The sequence below is a fragment of the Equus przewalskii genome, chromosome 8 (assembly GCF_037783145.1).
Source record: "Equus przewalskii isolate Varuska chromosome 8, EquPr2, whole genome shotgun sequence".
Taxonomy (NCBI): domain Eukaryota; kingdom Metazoa; phylum Chordata; class Mammalia; order Perissodactyla; family Equidae; genus Equus; species Equus przewalskii.
This window is the reverse complement of record NC_091838.1, coordinates 73,641,287-73,661,950: the sequence shown is the minus strand read 5'-3', so window position 1 is coordinate 73,661,950 and position 20,664 is coordinate 73,641,287. Positions and strand designations below refer to the sequence as shown.

Genomic DNA, 20,664 nt, shown 5'->3' with positions numbered 1-20,664 from the left:
CCTGGTCTGTGTCACCCAGAAACCCCCACAGGAATACCTGACAGGGGTAATTTAAAAAAATAATAATAAGGCTGATTAGGATGACCTAACAAAGGGAGAAATACAGAGAGAAGACACATCCCCCTAGAACACAGACTGCCTGCTCTGAGTTATTTAAAATCTCTTTCCTAAAAGGTGCCAATTGTTACTGTCTGAGGATCTCAGAGGCTTGCAGGCAAGACGACAAACAATCTTTCCTCCCACCCCAAACCAGCCACTGAAAAGTACTAAATAGCTCCCCAATCTCCTCTGCTGAGTCACCTGGAGGGGGGAACCTCATGTCTCTAGGGCCTCCCCTCTGATAGAATTCCTCTTCGTGAACATCTCCCTCAGGATGAGCAGACACAGGCCTCACATCAATGACACGAGTGATGACTCAGACAGCTTCTCAGAGCCCACTGCTCTTGATGAGAGTGGTTCACATTTTCTAAATAATCCATGCCAGCACCCTAAGCTCAGTTGTAAAAAATAATAATAATAATAATAATCCCCCAAATATCAGTTAGGAAGCAACAGCTCTTACTCACGGTTCTCCGGATAGGGCACTGGCTGTTCTCTTGAAATACATCAGTGGAATTTCAGAGTTGAAAAGAACATTGGGAATTTTCCCAGCCCAGCATTTCCCCGTGTGTGTCATACTAGACACTGGAACTACAAGATGTTACTAGGTGGGAAAGAGGGGTTTGGGAATAAAATAAACGCAGAGAATGCTATGTTTCACAGAGTTAAACACATTTCTTTGTGGAAGGACTTTCAGAGTCTGTAAGGTGAATTGAGAGTCCTTCATTGGGGAAAAGGAGTATATCACGTGTTCTCGTGCTATTGTGCATGGGACCCTTTGTCACAGAACATCTTGCTGGATTAGTGTTCTGTGGGATATTAACTTGGGAAATGATGGTCTAGTCTTACTTTATACGAGTAAGTCACTTTGCTCAGGGAATAATTCTGTATGTTCAGTGGACAATACTTTCTAGAGGTCTCTTTAATTGAAATTGTATGGAAAGCTAAATTAGAATAGATGAACAGCTGAAGGCAAGATAGTTTAGTGGAATGCACATGACTTAGAACCCTGGTATACCCAGCCGTTAGTGCATGATTTGGAGAGGGCTGTGTTATACTTTTGAGAAGGTTCAGGTCAACCCAGTGCAAAATGACAAGCAACCAGTATCTCCTGCTGGGGGAGATCAGCAGTGCATGAGACCATCTGTCAAACCTGAGATCCACAGCACATGAGGGAGCACATCCAAAGCTGGTGTCGTCTGCTACCATCTGCCCATGACTTTTCCAGGTGTTTGGTTCTCTTGGCCAAAAGTTAATAACCACTTGATTGTTATCTGGTAAAACCCCATGTTCCTCTTCATTTCAAATACACTGCAATTGCGGGCATTGATTCATTCAACAGCATTTGTCAAAGCTGCTAAGTTCAAGCACTGTGCTAAAAGCTGGCAATGCAAGTATAAAAAGACTAGATAAAGTTAAGGCCACTATTCTGGGCTTCTGACACTTTAAGCTTATGCAGAATGTCTCACCCTGATTCTATCCACATTCTGAGTCTTTCCTTCTACCTGCTTTCCCGGGGAAAAGAAAGTACCTGTCGTGCATACCATCCCTTTAGAAATTTGCTCCCCAACAATGTGTTCATCAGTCATTGTTACATCCATTGAACATGTGCACAGTGCCAGGTGCTCTCAAAGGCTGAACAAGACACAGGCCCTGCCTTATGGAGCTCATCACTGAGCAAACAGGCATGGCTAACCTCCAGGTGGATAACAGAGCATGCCTTTGAATGTGGCAAAAAAGGGGAAACAGAAGCATCCATTTTAAACCAAGAGTCAGACATTCTGCTCCGCCATTACCAGCTATGTAACTCTGAAACAAACCACCAGCGCCTCTATTCTCAGGTGCTATCTATTCAGGAGTGATCTACCTGGTCTCTCTGCCCAGGTTTTGATTAAACAATGAATATTTACATAACATTTAACAGTAGGTAAGTACTTTTAGCATCTATTTGTTAATCTTCACAATCACTTGGTGATATAAGTATTCATCATTAGGATTATTATTATCAATGGTAATTGTTATTGTATTAGTATTAGCATTAGTATTCTAAGTGATAGAAGTATTAGCATTAACAAGGGCGATCATGTATCTGACAGGTGCAGAACAGAGGCAGCAGGTGTTTGTATCCTCACACAATTGTTAAAAGTGCTCACTTCCAAGTTCAAAGCCTCTAGGTTTGTATGATACAATTTATGATCCCTCTGTGATTATCCTTGATCAAAATCAGGCTCAGAGAGGCCAGAAGGGGCATCCAAGATCACACAAGTCACAACTGGACAAGCTCTGATTTGAATGCAGGGCTGTCTCATTCTAAATGCCATTTACCTTCAACCTTCACAAGCAGGACCAATCATTTTGTGAGAATGACTAAGTCAACAACTAAGAAGGTGCTTTGTAAACTGCAAGATGACGTACGTAATTTGGGCAATGTGATGTTATTAATAATCCATCATCTATTCAGTCCTTTCCAAGACCTACTGTCACGAGGAGTAAGGCATGGAAGAGACAGCCCAGAATAGACTGAGAAGCCACAATGGATGTGACCAGGAAGGAAGAAACTTTTCTCACACATATGCAAAGAAAAACCCCTTCAACAAAGAAAAACTGTGAAACCCGGGGGCTGAATGACACAGCGTCTGCCACTGAAAAGAGGAAACAGAAGAGGATCAGCATTTTCCTGGTGAGGAGCACAATACCTCTGTTCATGAGATGCAGTGGGACGTGGCATCCGGCATGAGGAGGAGAAGGAAACATGGCATTTGTCCCAAAGGGAGATGAACCCACACCAAAAACAATGACTGCCTCTCCAGGTGGAAACTGCCACCTTAGGAGCATTGATAAATCTCCCAGACTGAATGGGGTCCTGTCACAGCAAGAGCAGGCAGGAAAGATGGCTGGTGGCCATTTCCTTTTTTGGCCCTAACAAACATTCTGTAGTTTTCATTTTTCTGCCAGTTTTATTGATAAATAATTGACATACATCACTGTCTAAGTTTAAGGTGTACTGCATGATGATTTAATTTACATGTTGTGAAATGATTACCTCAAACTGGTTTAGTTACATCCATCATCTCATAGATACAATAGAAAGAAAAGAAAAAAAGTTTCTCCTTGTGGTGAGAACTCCTAGTATCTACTCTCTTAACTTTCCTGTGTATCATACAGCAGCGTCAACTATAGTCATCAAGTTGTACATTACATCCCAGTGCTTATTTATCTTATAACTGGATGTCGCTTTTCATTTGAAGTCGAGACAGAGAAGAGAAAACTAACTACAACTGAGCACTTGCTCTCAGTTGCCAAATATTTGTGAAGCTCCTACAATGCTTCTGGACACAGATTTAGGCACATGAATGTGCAAAACAGATAAAGATCCCTGCCCTCAGAGGAGCTTCAGTTATGGAGGGGAGGGGCATACACAGCTAACAATAAACATAATAAGTCAGTACACTTTCTAGCTTGTTAGAAAGAGGCAGGTGTTTCTTACCTAAAAAGCACAAATAAAGCAGGGTGAGGGGGCAGAGAGCACTGGGAGGGAATTGTGGTAGTAAATTCTATGGTCACATTAGGTCTTATTGAGAAGGTGACATCTGAGCAGAGACTTGAAAAAGGAGGAAGAATGAGCCATGAGACTACATGGAAAAGAGGTTGCCAGACAGAGGGAACAGGTAGTGCGAAGTCGCCCCAGTGGCAATATGTCTGGGATATTCAAGAGCCAGTGTGGCTAGATCAGAGAGAGCAAGGGCAAGGGAGAGGGTAGAGGGATAAGGTCAGAGAGGCAATGAGGGCCATTTCACGAAGGGCCTCGTAGATCATTGTAAAGCTTTTGGCTTCTACTCTGATTGAAAATGGAGAGCCATTGTAGTATTTTGAGAATTGACATGATCTGACTTAAGATTTTCAAGAATCACATTGTCTTTAGGCTATTGCAATAACTGAAGTCAGACACTCTGGTGGTTGGGGCTATGATGGTAGCAGGGGAGTCAGTAAGAACTGTTAGATTCTGATTGTATTTCAAAGGTAGATACAGCAAGGTTTTCTCATATACAAAATGTGAGGTGTGAAAGAAAGAAAGGACTCAAAGGTGACTCCAGAGTTTTTGACCTGAGCAGCGAGAAGAATGGAGTGGTCATCAACTGATACAGGTAGTGACGCATGTGGAACAGATCGGGGAGAAGATCAGAAATTCAGTTGAGGACATGTTTTGAGATTAATCTTAGAGGTACAGGTAGAGATGTCAAGAGTCAGTTATTTATACGAGCCTGGAGTTTGAGGGAAGATTCTGGGATGGAAATATGAATTTACTTATTGGTTTCATTTCATTCCTCCTCACAACGCTTCATGTAGGTAGTATTCCCTCTGGTTTGTTCCAAAGTGGTTGTGACCTACCCCTGATCACCGGATGGACTAAATGAGATTTCAAATTTAGTCTGCCCTTCCTATGCCCATGCTTTTTGAAAGCCAATCCTTCAAGAGAAATCATTTCCCTTTTTATCCTCCATTTGTCATTTTCGTTTTATCCCTGTGACCCAGTTTGTGTTGTTTAATGTAGAATCATAGAGGAATGCATCTAGAAAGGGCTGCACAGAGCTTGCCTCCCTCTTAGCAACTTGGCTAGGATTGAAGACAATCAGGAGACACTTGAAGGTGTTGAGCCCAAGATGGGGACTTAGAAAAGAAGGACTAGAGGCAATAAGAGAAGGGAACTCAAAGACAAAGTGGGAGAGTTGACAAAGTCGGGCCCTGACAGTCAGGAGAGTATCAGGGACATGAGATGTATCAATAGAGTAGCTCCCAACCCTATCAGACCCACCACTTGCATTTTATTACAAGTGAGTTTAATGACATGTATCTCAATGAGTGCATTTGCACATTGAGTGGTTGCATTCCAGCAAGTGCACACGTATCCCAACGCTGCATCGTGAGAACCCATGTACATGTTCTGTCCTCTGTTAGACTTTGAGCTCCCTGGAGACTAGTACCTTCTGTGGCTTATTCACCTTTGTAACTCCACCATCCTGTAATGCCTGGCTTGGAGTACATATAAGATGGATGCATGGATATCTAAAATGCTAGATATGCAAGAATTTGCCCTACAGTTTCCTGAGGGGACATTCTGGAAAGAAGAAAAATAATTTGAGTGAAAATAAGCATCTTGTTATTCTGCTTCAACATGAAGGGTAGCAGATTTCCATGGACATATATTTGCATATCTTTTTCTTAAATAGGCAGGCCAATTTACATACATTTGTATGTTCCATTCAAAGAAACTTGCTGTCGGTATGTAAATTATTCAGCACGTTGAGTTCTCCTTTCCTTCTTTCCATTCTTTTCATTTTTACTTTTCCTTTTTCATACTTAAATATGTATAATTTTTGCAAATTCCCTCTATATTACAATAGTGCATTCCAATGGCATATATTATCTCAAATAAAATTATATAATTACATATGCATTATGTGTGTATGTATAATATATATTCTAAAATTTTATTAATCAAAGAAGCCACATCCTTATAATTTAGTTTAAAAGTATATTTTATTTTGTATCCAACTCCCTCTCAAGCACAAAGTTTTATATATTAACTAAGGACCTTGAGTCAAGAATTTCTGGCCCAGCATTGCCACTAACCAGCTGCACAACGTGATGGCAGTCATCACACCTCTGTGACGCTCTCTAGTTCTTCTTCAATAAAATGAAATGTTTGGGGTCCTAAGATTCTTTCCAGGTCAATGACTTACCTGCAAGCATTTATTGCCCATCTTCCAGCTAGTGCAAACCTTTGGGAGACACACAAGCTCAGGGACACAACAGGAAAGAACTGTCACAGCAAAAGAGGAACGTGGGCTGGTTGGCAAGGACTGATGGATAACATAGGAAGAGAAACCATTTTCAGAGCAGAACAGAAGAAGAAACTAAAGAAACACACAGGCAAGAACTCCAAGAATCGGGCGTATCAATGGTTCCTGAGAACAACATATTCCGAAGAATACTGGGAACTCTTTGCTTGTTTCCTTTTTTCTTTTTTTTCAGTGCTCCATTCTTGAGCTCATTAATATCAAGCTGCAATCCTTTTCTTAGGAAATTTGTGCTGAGCCAACAAGAAACGGTTTCATCTCCCAAAAAAGGCCAGCTGCAAGAGGAATGCTCTCAGTGTAGAATTTGCCTTATTCTCAGGGACTAGACTCATATAAATTGTCCTGAATCTCAGAAGTCCACGGTGTAGAGCTTATCATCTCTACTTAAAAAGATATCATTCAAAAACCACACAGCAGTGCCCACCGAACTCCTTACACTAATGTTGAAGGCAGGTAAGTTGTCTACCCATTCATCCAGTCCCCAACACTTACTGAGCTCCTGCTGTATGTCAGTCACAGCCATGGGAACATGGAGGATAGAAATATGTCTAGTAGAGTAGTTCTCAGCCTTATCAGATTCTCCACTTCCATCTTATTATAAATAAATATAATGACTTTTACTATTCTGCAATAAAGTTCATTTATAATATAACCTATTCATAAACATAATTTTAAAAATCAAAATAAAATCAACGTAATTTTCTAAGTGTAGTAAAAAGGAGAACTACATTAAAAGATGTGATGTTGTTAGATGCGTACCTCTACTTATAATAAAGCCAGGATTCAAGAAAACGAACCCCCAAATCCTTGGCTAAAAGAAAGCAGCGCACGGTCAAGGAAATAATATTATCACAGAGAAAACAAAGTTAATGAAAAACTATATCAAAAATACTAGATGTATTGGTTGATTTGGATCTGAATAAAATTTCCAACACAGGAAGTGAGCCAATGGACTTTTCTGCACCTTGAAAACCTGGTGAAATTGCCTTTAGCTGCCCTGAGCCCAATGCCATGGCCTCTCCAACTCTGAGCCTCTCTCAAAGATGTTCTAATGCCTAGATGATTACATTCTCCTGACCAACTCTGCACCTTGGGCTCCAGCTTCCTCCAGCTGCTTCTGCCCCATGCTAAGTCTGCTCAGACCCTTTCTCAAATTCTACCCAACATTGTTGAGCTGTAATAGAGCCCACAAACTCCTGCCTCCTCCCAGATCCTCTCTCCCTCCTCCCAGACCCTCTCTCCCTCTCCCACCTCTGCTCCTCATCTCACTCCTCCTGATCTAATTCATTTATCTCTCTCTCCCCATCCCCATACTCTCAAGCTCTTCACAGACATCTAAGAGAAATTCTGACTAGAGTTTCTTAACCTAGTCACACATTATTTTTTATTACTATCACTGCTATAATTGCTGTACTACTGCTTTCACTGCCTGCTGCTTGTTTGAGAGCAGAAGAGGTCGACAGAGACCAGGAACCAGGCCACCTGGGTTCAAATGCTGATTCTGCCCCATAGTGGCCTGGGACAATGACTTAACCCATCTGAAAGCCTCCATTTTAAAATGAAGATAATAACAGGGTTGCTGTGAGGATTCAATGAGTCAATCTTTGTTAAATCTTTAAAATAGTTTCTGGAACATTTTGGAACATTAATGATAAGTACCCTTCAGAGTCAGAGAGATGAGCATTTTGGGACCTCAGACAGGACACGTAGTATCTCCAAGCTCCGCTTTTATTATGTGTCAACCTTAAACAAAATAGTTGACAAATTAGAAAAACAAAGTTGAGTTTATTTGGGGAAAGCAGAGGAATTACAAGTCAGGACAAGCAAACTATGGTGAACCTTAAGCACATCTGGGGAGACAAAGAGACAGTGAGCTTTGATTAATTTTTAAGAGAAAATTGGAGAGGATTGTTTGGAACAAAAGTTTGTTGAAAGAAAGTGAGAGTTCAGGGTTGTGGCAGTTTCTCATTGGCTGCAAATGGCCAACAGTTTTGTGTTACTGAGGCACATGGAAATCTTCCCTCTTCCTGCTGGTTTGTGCAAATTGAGATGCATGGTACCTGCATGAGAGCTCTCCCTTCACGGCTTCCAGACTCCATTTTAAGTCAGATTTCCTTATCCATTTTTCACATCTATAAAATAGGGGCATTTGATGACTGCCTTGCAAGTTGTAGAAAGAATCAATGTGAAAACATACATAAAGTAGGGTTGGGCATTTAGAAGGTACTCACGAAACTGTAATTTTTCCCCTAGTCTTAAAGTTTTGTGCTTTGTTAATTCTCAATCTATGAAAAATTTTGCCTACATTGAGCCACAGCAACACTCTCTGACATTGTTTCAACAATTTTTTTCAAACGGGAAGATTCACCCTAAGCTAACATCTATTGCTAATCTTCCTCCTTTTTTCTCCATTTCTCCCCCAAAGCTACAGTACAAACTTGTGTATTACAGTAAATTCTTCAAATTCTATGTGAGCCGCCACCACAGCATGGCTACTGACAGACAAGTGATGTGGTTCTGCCCCTCGGAACTAACCTGGGCTGCCAGAGCAGAGTGTGCCAAACTAATAAATTATATTCTTAGAGGAATATACAAATAGTGTTACTGGCCTCCAATTCCAAACTCACCTCAAAATCTTGTCTTCTCTTTTTCTTCACTTTTCTTTTGTAGCTTTTCAAGCTGAAAACAGCAATTTGAGTTTACTGAGTTCCAGCCACTTGAAGTGTGCAAAACGCAGGTGGATGGAATGCTTTTCATCCTCGCTGATGTCATGGAGACTATTAGATGCAGATGAGGTTTTGCCTTTCCAGCCATTTTTCTTTCACAGAAGCTTCCCTTGAAGCTCCCGTCCATCAGTGCTGACATTTGAGGGCATGAGATGAGAGCCATGGCACAGGTGCACTTCATCCTAGTGGAATGCACTACTTATACTCCGAGCTGCAGTGTTCTTATCCATAAAACAGGGGTAATAGTGTCTACTTTAGAATGTATAATGAGGATTAAATGTTATAATTCTCTTAGTGTGCTGAGCACAGTGCTTGGCATAATAATGTTTGGAATTATTTTGATGATAATGACGATGATGATGATGACGATGATGATGGATTTTGTCTGGAGCCCATAACCATTGGGATAAAGGCTTCTTTTACTTTCTAGACATCTTCACAAGCCCTTTCTACAATTCTTCCATTTTAAGAACCTGCCTGCTGGGGTGTAAAGTCTGACTCCTACTGAAAAGTGAGAAAATCCCTCATTATGGGCTTCACAAGCTAAAATTAAAAATAACCTTGCCAGTCAGGCACAGGAAAGGCTTCACAGAGAATTCCACACCCTCTGTCCCCCAAAACAGAAGCCCCACCCAATGGTGGGGTTGGCCCACAGTAAGCAGTCAAGCAGGGAGTGTAGAGGCTGTGTCAGTTTCCTCGGGCAGCAGTAGCACAGGTACACAAGCGGAGTGACTTAAGACAATAGACATTTAATTTCTCCCAGTTCTGGAGGCCAAAAGTCCAGAACTAAGGTTGCACTCCCTCTGAAGACTCTGGGGAAGAATCCTTCCTAGCTTCTTGTGGTTGCCAATAATCTTTGGCATTCTCTGGTTTTTCAATGCATCACTCCAATATCTGCATCCATCTTTACACGGCCTTCTCCCAGTGTTTCTCTCTGTGTCTCTGTTCTTCTTATAAAGACATACAAGTCATACTGAATTTAGAGTCCACCTTAATCCAGTATGATCTCATCTTAAGTTAGCTATAACATCTGCAGAGAACTTATTTCCAAATAAGGTCCCATTCCAGTCCAAGGAATTTTTAAATTTTATTTTATTGTAGTAAGAACACTTAATGTAAGGTCTACCCTCTTAATAAAATTTTAAGTGTGCAATACATTATTGTTGACTGTTGGTGCAATGTTTCACAGCAGATCTCTAGAGCTCATTCATCCTGCTCAACTGAAATTTTACACCCATTGATTAGTAACTACCCATTTCCTCCCCCTCCAGTCCCTGACAACCAGAGTTCTGCTCTTTAATTCTATGAATTTGACTATTTTAAATACCTCTTATAAATGGAATCATGCAGTATTTGTCTTTCTGTGGCTGACTTTATTTCACTTAGCGTGATGTCCTCAAGGTTAATCCATGTTGTTGCATATTGCAGAATTTTCTTCTTTTTTTAAGGCTGTAATGTATTCCATTGTATGTATAGATCACATTTTCTTTATTCGTCTTGGACATTTTGGTTGACTCCACTGGGGTTCCATGAGTTTGAAGGGGATACTGTTTAACTAAGTATTGGCTCAGAGTCCAGGTGTAGTCCAGAGTCAGATGTAGATTGCTATCCTAGCTGCATCACTTGCCAGCTTCATGAACTTAGCCTCAGTTTCTGAATGGGGAAAGTGAGAATAACGACGATACCCACTGAACTGTGGTGAGGATTAAATGGCAGCAATAAAAATCAATACCATTGACTGAGGACTAACCATTTCGTGTTGTCCTAAGCCATTTATTTGCATTAATTCATTAAACGAACCGCAGCTCTATGAGGCAGTAGAATTGTTATCCCCATTTCCAAGATGGGGAAGCTGAGACCTGAAAAAGTTAAATAATTTTCACAAAGTTCCATGCCTGGATTTAAATTCAGGAGTCTTGCTTTTATGAAAAAAAAATCCTTAGCAGAGCACCTAAGCATCTAGGAAAGGTCCAATAAATGTGAGGTCCTGTTTTATTGTAGCCAGAGTGCATTTCCCTAGCCCACATCCTTCCCAGTTCAGGAGTCAAATAAAATGCCCCTATCTGCCCCCAGAGTGCAAGACTTGAGCACACCAACTACCCGACTCCATCCTACAACCAAGCAAGTCCAACATAAAAATGATTCAACTGTTGGAGGGAGTCATTTCTAGCAGCAATCTCAGAGCAGATGCATAGAAACCAGTGACATCCTTGACTCACTTGGGAAGCTGGGGAAATGGGATACCTGCAGCCACATGGGGAGTGCTCCTGGTTGCCACACAAAGGCTGCCTCAAAGTTGAGCCCAAAAGCAGCAACCAAACTCAGTCCTCTGCTACCCTAGGTCCTGAAGCACAGCCAGCTCCCAGACAATGAGCCAGAGCTGGGACACCTGATCAGGTGAGTTCAGGCTCCGGAATCATTATCCTCCTTCCCTACCCTAGTCTTCCCCATCTGAGTTGGACAGCTTTCCTTAAGCTCTAGACTTAGAAAGAGTTTTGTAACAGCTTCTTTCCTAGCATATGCTTCCACTTGCCCTGGACCCTCAGCAAGTTAAGCATCCCCACTCCATGAGTCTGGCAACTCTTACCCCTCCCCAACCACCGCCAAGGGCAATACTACCATGAGTTGCAGGTGGTTTTCTGATGCCTTTCTTACTATATCCAAGCAAATTTAACACTATTGGATGCATCACAAATGTCATTAAGTACATAGAAATTGTCTGGGAGCCCCTCCCATTTCCAGTCTTAGGGTCTCATTTATGACTTTTGTATCTTCCATCCCTCTTTCATGGTGTACAATGGCCTCATTCATTCTTCTACATGTTCTGATATTAATTCATTCATTCAACCAAGCACTTGCTGAACATCCAGTTGTGTGTAGGGTCCTGTGTCAGTTGCTTTCGTATATTTACATGTTCACTATTTTGCTCAACATTCATGAACCTACTCTATGCTTAGCATCTATTAGGTGTGTGGATATTAGGATGGACAAGGCATCATCCTGTCATAAAACCCTGAGTACAAATCTCACAGTCCAGTGGAGATGAGCACGATATTAAAATGTACACTACAATTCAACCGAACACAGTTATATGGAGGTAAGAATTAAATGATATAGGAACACAAAGTAGGTGGAGAATAATTTTACCATCCTCTGTCTGTATCTACCATTCTATTCTCTTACAAATACTGGGTCAAACCTCCTGTCACCTAGCTGTCACACTGAGAAGGTATAACATAGACTGTGCTGCAATAACAAACAAATTCCAAAATCTCAGCAGCTTGAATCAAAAATAGTTTATTTTCATTGACATGAGTTGTTACATAGGGTCTCTGATCAATAGAGTCACTACAGACTCAGACTGATGAAGTCTCTATCATCTTAAAACAAACCTCGGTTGTTATTCATGGAAGAAAAAGAGATGGAGGATCAAATATTCGATCTTAAATGTTTCAGTTCAGAAGTGACTCTTATATTCCATTGACCAAAGGGAGCCATATGGTCCTGTTTATCTGCAAGAATGTGTAAAAGTTTGTGTGCGTGAGGGAGGAGGCATGTCAACATTCAGTGAGCAGCTGGAATGTCTCTGCCACAAAAAATTTCAGTATCTAATTCATAATTAGAACTTGAAAATTGTCTAATCTAAACACCTCATTTTATAAATAGGGCCAAAGGGAGGGTTCTCCTCCCCCAAAATATTTAATTTGCAATTAATACCTTCTCACCATTCAATCCTTTCCATTATCCACAAAGATGTGAAGAAGAATTTATGGCCCCTGATACAGATATCAAGTCTTTGAAGGTAATATAGGATTAAAGTAGCAGAGTACAACAATAAGTTAAGATGGTAGATGTAGGTCCAATTATAATAATAACTGCAATAAATATAAGCTAACTAAACTCACTCACTAAAGAACAGAGAGTGACAGATTAGTTTTAAACAATACGGATATGTACCATTTACCAAAATACAAGGACATGTAAAATAAAATGCATATAAAGTTAAAAGTAATGAAAGCTTGCATACTTTATTTAGCCTGCAAGTTTCTCGACCTTTGCACTGTTGACATTTGAGACCAGATAATTCCTTTTTTTTTTTAAAGATTGGCACCTGAGCTAACATCTGTTGCCAATCTTCTTTTCTTCTTCCTCTTCTTCTTCTCTCCAAAGCCCCCCAGTATATAGTTGTATATTCTAGTTGTAGGTCCTTCTGGCTGTTCTATGTGGGACACCACCTCAGCATGGCCTGACGAGTGGTGCCATGTCCATGCCCAGAATCCTAACCAGTAAAACCCTGGGCCACTGAAGCCAAGCACGTGAACTCAACCACTCGGCCATGGGGCAAGCCCCAATTCTTTATTGTAAATGGTTGTTCTGTATATCATAGGATGCTTAGCAACATGTCTGGGGTCTACCCAGGAGGTGCCAGTAGCATTCCCTACCCCTGTTATGAAAACCAAAAATATCCAAAGCATAGATTATCTAAACGACCCTGCTTCAAAATGCCTTAAAACACTAGTGAAAATAACACTAATATTCCATTAAATGTGTAGCTGAGCTTTCAAGCAAGTAAAGAAGTGGGGTTGCTGAACTAAGAAACCTTCAACTGGAGTTTGACATCCAGTTTTAGATTCCAGGGCTTTCGCTGCAAAAGGTGAAGAGTTGAAACTGAGACCCCCGCAAAGCAGAGTCCTTTGAAAGACTACATTCTATATAAAATGTGGACTTGTAAAAATCATTAGCCTAGACAGCCACTCACTGCACAATACAACACACACCACAAACTGTCCTGGAATCCGCTTGAGTTTTTGATGGACTGTTGCCAGGTTGGGTACACGATAGTGTAGAGGAAACTTCTCTCCCTTGGCTTCATGTTTCCACGTGGAGGGGCATCTTTTAGTGTCACTCTATGGTCCTTTCCTGATCCCTCACTTTCCAGGAGAGGAAGAGTGTCTTATCTAACTAGCAGTTCATGAAATAAGTTGGGCATGTTTTACTTCAGCATTTTCCTCTCTCCTTTACCTTTTGCGATCTGCCAAGCCACAGAAAGTATGCATTTCCCTTGGTTTGTGCATACTGTAAGTTTTATAGGGGCTTGCTGTGTTTGTGACTGGATGATAAGCCTTTCTATTATATTTCCCATTCTGATTTACTGTGACTATTTATTGGGCCTCCTCAAATCCTAATATGAGCCTGCAGACCTTCAGGTTTGGGGGTTCAATTTATTTTGCCCTGTGCTTCGCCGACACAAAGCCATATAAGTTAAAATATAACATGAATCCAGACGGAAGATCTTCTTGAGATCTTCCTGAGAGAAATAAATGGAAAACCATCATGTCAGAATGCCTTAACACACCAGGATTTGTTCAGAAAGTCAAAGCCCCACCGAAGATGAGTTCACAAACCAGATAGATGACGATGATAGTAATGATAATAGAGCCAATGTTTTCAAGCAAGTCTTATGTGCCAATCTCTTTCTAACTATTTTAAATATGACATTAATACACAGTATCTCAATAAGATAGGTTCTATTAATACTCTCATTTTACATTTCAAGAAAGTCAGGCATAAAGAGTTTATGTAGCTGGTTCAAGATCACCGAGCCAACAAACAGCAAAGTTGATATTCAAACCCAGGTATTCTGGCCTCAGAGTGGATTCTTAACCCTTTGCTAAACTTCATCTCCATTTAACAGGCAAACAAACTATGAGCAATGACAGAAGACAAAATAAATTGGTTTAGAAGGCCAAACATTTCAAATAACAGAAACATAAAATTGAGACTATAAAATAAATGTGTTGAATGATTGTAGACATAAAAGAAGAAATTGGAAAAATAAGAAAAGAATACTGTGAAAGAAAGAACAGACCCATAAAACTTCCATAAACGATAAAACAGTCATTGAAGTTGAAAACTCAATGGACGAGTTAAAGAGCAAATTAAATACAACTAATTCTTTAGAGAGCAGCGGGTAATAAAACATGTCTGAGGAAAATACCCATATTGCAGCCGAGAGAACAAAAGATATGGGAGCAGGATAGATTTTGAGGTGCCACCATGTATTTATTGGTATTTCCACAAGGGGAGAACAGGTAAAATGGAGAGAGGCAAGATAGGTTAATGTCTGAGAATTTTCCAGAACTGCAGAAAAGCATAAATATTCATATTAAGAACAACAAGGTATTATGTATAGGATAAACAAAAGCAAATCCAAATCTAGGCATCTTAGTGAAAAATACAGGAAACTAAAGATAAAGAGGAGGTCTTGGAAGCATCATGGAAAACAAAAGAGATTAGCTAAGAAAGAATATATGTCAGACCAGCAATAGCATCTCTAACAACAACATTAGAAACCAATAACAATAAAATTTTATCATCATCATTTTGAGGGGAAATAACTGTCAGCCTAGAATTCTACACCCACTTAAACATTCTTTCAAGAACGAGAATGTAATAAAGAAGTTATAAGACAAAATTTGTGAGAGGTGACCCCTAAGAGACTCCCCCACTGAAAAAATACTAAAGGATGCAATTCTTGAAAAGGAACCTAAACCCAGAAGGAAGATACAGGCAGCAAAGGAGAAGGATGAATTTAAAAAAGGATACAGGGCTAGCCGGTAGCATAGTGGTTTAAGTGCGCACGCTCCACTTTGGTGGCCCGGGGTTCGCTGGTTGGGATCCTGGATGTGGACCTACATACCGTTCATCCAGCCATGCTGTGGCAGCGTTCCACGTCGAAGAACTAGAAGGACTTATAACTAGGATACACAGCTACGTACTGGGGCCTTGAGAAGGGAAAAGAAGAGGAAGATTGGCAACAGATGTTAGCTCAAGGCCAATCTTCCTCACCGAAAAAAAAGAGTGACCAGAAGTCAGTTTAAAAAAAAATAAAACAAAATAAATAAGTAAGGATAAACTTGTGGATAAACCTAAACAGTATAAATTAAGTAGAAAACAATGATTTTGATCAATTTAGGAATATAAAAACTAGGGGAAACTAGTAGCCTCAAAAGAAACATCTAAGATTAAAGATAAATCATTGGAAGAGTTAAAGAATTCTAAGGTCCTTCTATCATCCCAAAGGAGGGAATGAGAGCCACTGATGGTCATAAACTGTGCTAAAGAATACTTTAAACAATGGAAACAGTATATTGGAAAAAGCAAAGAACCATAATGACTGCACTTGTGTTTTTGCAGGTTCACAACAATCTCCATCCTGGGACAGGGCATCCAAACAGAGAAAGCTGCATCTTAGAAAGGAGCAGCAAGGGTCAAAATGTGTCTGATATCACCGGGAGCTACCGTAAGGCATCCCGGAAGAGGACTTTGGCGTTGGAGTACAGCCTCCCGTGTTCCAGGGCAGCATCTGGATGGTGCTGCCATGAGAAAACCTCCAAAATCTCAGAGACTTCAGAAAACGAAAGTCTATTTCTCACTCTAGCAATAAAGTAATGTTTCCTTTGAAAAGGACAAGAATGTTTAATCACCAGTTACAGAGTGAGAGAGCTGTCACACGTGGCCGTGGGGACTCCAGGAACCGGGTTGGATCCATGGCCATGACACAGTGAAGCACCCACTCCATCCAGAGCTTTCTAACTTTACATTGTCCCCAATTTCATGAAACAAATGCTCTGCCTCCAACCCCTTTGCAACAGCCAGGGTGGGCTCACTTCCCAAGAACACACAGGATCCACTGTGCAACGGTCAGGCTCAAGGCAGATAAAATCATTTTGATTTTGAACTTCTAGCCATTTGTGTGCCCTGTGTGGTCCCCACTGGGGCCTCCACAAGCACAGAGTATAATCAGGGAGTGTGAACAAAGGTAGAGAAGCCCATTCTATACCTGAGAAGCAGGATCTTAGATGACAACGTGAAATGGATATCTGTGGCCTCCTCAGGAACTTCCTTTGCCCTAAATCTTGGAGTCCTTTTAAAAAAGAACCCAGAGAAGAAAACACCTTTTTAAACTGGTTTTTCGGCCCACAGTGCTCTGTGTATGATTTCGGGGGCAGGCCATCCATTTCTTCCATGGCATGCGGAGCATCTGGTCACAAAGTGGTGCACTAGTTCAGTTTGTCTTCCTAGAGGGGGCCACATCCTCAGAGGGACATCTGCAGAGAAAACACAGAGCCAAGAGGAACCTGGAGTCTGGATCAGGCTGCCCCAGAATCCCATTTGCTCCTTTTGTCCCCTCCCCTGAAGTCATCTCACAGGTTACATAAGAGCTAGTATTTCTCTCCCTTTAGGTTGTCCGACCTTGCCATAAGTCAGTCCTCCGTAATCTCTGAGAAATCTGGCTGATGCATCCCAAATTGCCCTTTTCTCTGCCTCCTTTCGACAGTTATCTGACATTTGACTTCCCAACGCCTAGGTCTGTATGGTTTTTTTCTACTAGACAGCGATATTTTCTCTTGTCAACAGTTGGAAGGACCAGAACATTAATGAATGTGAAAAGTGACTCATGTCCTCAGGTGTAAAGTGGAGGGTGGGTTGTGTGAGGTGACTGCCAAGATCCACGCCGACCACCGTTGTGTGCTTCGAGATGCTTCCGCAGACTCCCCATGCAATCAAGACTCTTGTTTTTCCACCGCCTGATCTCTGGAGGTTGGTTCACACTTTGTCATTCTGCTCCACACTCCCTTACTAGACTGAGAAATCCCAAATACTAATAATAATAATAATAATAACTACCATCCATTTAGCGCATGCTCTGTACTTTGAACAGTACAAAGCACATTAATATACTAACCGTGATCTTCATAGCAACCCCGCAATTTGCATACTACTAACTCAGCTGTACAAATGGGGAAGCTGAGGATCAGGGAGGTTCAGTGACACTCCCTGAGCCACCCAGTTCCTAAGTGTTGGTGTCAGAATTCAAACCCAGGTGCAGTGGCTCCTGAGCCCACACCCTGTCAACTCTAACAGATGGCCTCCTTCTCAAAGACAGACTGTGGCCTCATGCATGTGAGCATCTCCTGCCCCTAGGGTAGCTCCTAAAAGAGCGAGGGTGAAATAAATATTTGACTAATTAGTTCAAATCAGAGTTATATCCTCCCAGGAATTATAGGGGGAAATGAATACCTATGCTTCCTTACCCCTGGGGCATGCCCTGCCCTCGCTCCATTGCTTCTTGGAGTCCGGCCTCAGCCTGCAGCTTTCAAGGCTCAGGCCAAGGGCCACCTTCACCAAAAACACATCCCTCATGGCTCTTCCCTGTGCTTCTTTCTCCTGCCTCTGAAATCATTCAGTATGTGCTGCTTATACATCACACATTTAACATATTTGCCATGTGTAGAGTTAACCCCCGTATTCTGGAAAAAGCAAGCCACCCTAGAAGAAGTGTGAAAGTCCAGCTCAAGCACAGACTCTGCCCCTCCCTGGCAGCATGGAACTGAGTATTCATTAGATTCTCGGGACTGGTTCTTCCTCTGCAGAATAAGAATCATAGGTGCCCTATCCCCTTCGCAAGTCTGTTGGGAGGACAAAGTCAAATTCGCCCAAGGTACCTGCCATAGTGTACGCTCTCAATAAATATTTGGTATGATGTTACAGCTGTTTTCTGTTTTAGAGCATTGTGCAAATTTAAGTTATTGTTACTGATTTGACCATAATGTTTTGCATCCCCACAAAATAGACAGCAAGCCCTGAGAAAGCAGGGACCCTGGCTTCTTTCTTTCGTCACAGCCCGTGTTCAGACACTCATCATCTTTCCCCTAGATTACTAAAACAGCTGCTTAACTGTTTTTTTTTCCTGTTGACTTCTTTTCTCCAATTTATCCTCCACAATCAATCGAATGGATCTATTCCCTGAAAAGAGCCACTAGGCTGTCCCATTGCATAAGGGAGGAAAGACAAACTCTTGGGCATGTCATATAAGGCCCTCCATGACCTTGAACTTATCTCCCAGCCTCATCATCTGCCACTGCCAAACCTCACATCCTATGGTCCATCCACCTTAAGGTTCATCTTATATGATGCCCCTTGAATATGGGATTCCAGACTAGCTCTCTAGACTGGCCCTGTATTCTACAGCTCGCAATACCATCTTCTGCTTCTCCCCAGGGGACACGGGTACCAGCTACTCTGACCAAGCCCAAGTTGCCTGGAAATCCCCAAGCACAGGATGCCCTGGAGAGTTCTCCTCCCTCAACTTCTCTATAATGAAAAGTCTGACCTCACCTTCAAGACTCTGATCCAATATCACTTTCTCAGGAATGTATTTCCTGACTCTCCCTGGCAGAATCAATTCAGCACTGAGTGTTCCATCAATATTTGGAGCTCACTTTGACTACAGCACTTGTCACATTACATTGTGGATGTTTGCTGTACGTCTTGACCACCGCGGTATTTAGACTATGAGCCTCTGGAAGGCAGAAACCTGAGGTTCATCCTTGTTTTACCAGCTCCTGACACATAGGAAACATTTTTAAAATTGTAAATTTCAGAGGTAAAGAAGGCAAGAGGCTATCACCAGAGGCTTCTCCCAACAGCTGTGTATATTTATTTTTGCTTGAATGTATTTGGTGCCACTCTTAAGAATCATCAGAAGAGTAAATAATAGGGAAAAATTAAGAAGGCTGGAATAAGAATGAGCATAATACAGAAATGTTGAGGAACAGTGGTGACTGCACAATGGAATTGCCAATGAAAATGAGCACCTAATTTAAATTAGGAATCATTCACAAAAAGAATTGTGAGAGTAATTTGGGAAACAGTTTAAGAGGAGCTTATGTGGGAAATAGAACTTGTCAGCTTTCCTATTTAAGAGTGACAGCTCTTAAAACATGACATGGGGACCTAAAAGTTTTCCATGGAACACAAGTTCAACATGGTGGACACTCAACCCATAGTTGTTGACTGGCAGATTGTCATTCAATCTGTGACCTTGTGGGTTGGTTTTTCAGTTCGCATTATTGCACGCACATTAATGGTTTTGCCCAAGTAAACATTAGAAATATTCCAAGAATTGCTGTGAAAATATTCATTTCTTAAGTACTTTATAAAAATGAATCATCACAGAGGGAACGCATGGGCATAGAATAAAGGAGTCCAAAAGTGGAAATAACACTGCCTTTGGAAGAGCAAATTCCAGTTCTGCTCCACCCTGGCCATGTCATGTTGGAAATTGTACTTCTCCCACCTAAGTCTCAGTTTTTTCCCCCTTTGAAAAGAAGGGAACTACTCTTTTCTCATTAGGTTTGTTATAAAAATTAAGTGAGCTGAAATAGCAGGTTGGTTCTTTGGTCTTTTATTCTAAAAATTGATTGTTTTGGTTCGAAGGATAAATGTTGATAGCTGATTCCAAACTTTCCTCATTTTAAATGAATAGACATAAAAAGCAAACTATTATATCACATTGAACTTGAATTTCAGTAAAGTCCAATGCTCTTCTTTGCTTCACGGTCATGCTTTCACTAATAGGCCTCATGTTTGCTCCCCAAGCATCATCGCATCAGCAGCAGCTCCGTTACAAATTGCTCATGATTTCACTGCAATCTGCATGTTTCCTAACTGTGGTCTGAGATCCAGCCTCTTTTAATCTGCCATTTTTATGTCAAACATATTTAAAGATCAAATAAAACTGAGAACTGAGGGAGGTCTTGTTCTCCCTTTGCTCTTTTTCTTGTCTCCTCTAACTTCCTGGATAGTCTTTGTTTATTCTAAAGTGCTTGTCCCAAAGGCTGCCCGCCTAACTCAAGTGAAATGGACAGTGGACAGGTATTATTAGGCAGGAACGGCCCAGATGCTAGGATATATATTTTACCTGCACTATCTCTAAACCTCATTGTCGGGTAAACAAGCATGATGACATATGAGATATAACTACAGCCCTTTTGACAGACGAAATTGAGTTTCTGAGAAAGCCAGAGTGTTGGGTGATGGCACAGCTCACCCGTTTGACTTCACAGGCTTTGCTCTTCCTGGATGTCTTAGTTCAGGCTGCTATAACACAGTACCACAGACTAGGACCATGGTAT

General features: G+C 41.3%; 1 long non-coding RNA gene across 2 annotated transcripts in view; it reads right to left on the bottom strand.

The window, feature by feature from the left end:
• LOC139085157 (uncharacterized) overlaps positions 1–20,664 on the bottom strand; it is an 84,933-nt gene that overhangs the window by 33,688 nt on the left and 30,581 nt on the right. The window contains exon 2 of one of the 2 annotated variants that reach the window (XR_011543232.1): positions 16,527–16,794. The exons of the other annotated variant lie outside the window; for it this stretch is intronic. This is a non-coding gene — a long non-coding RNA (uncharacterized lncRNA). The remainder of the gene's footprint in view (positions 1–16,526; positions 16,795–20,664) is intronic. 2 annotated transcript variants of the gene reach the window in all.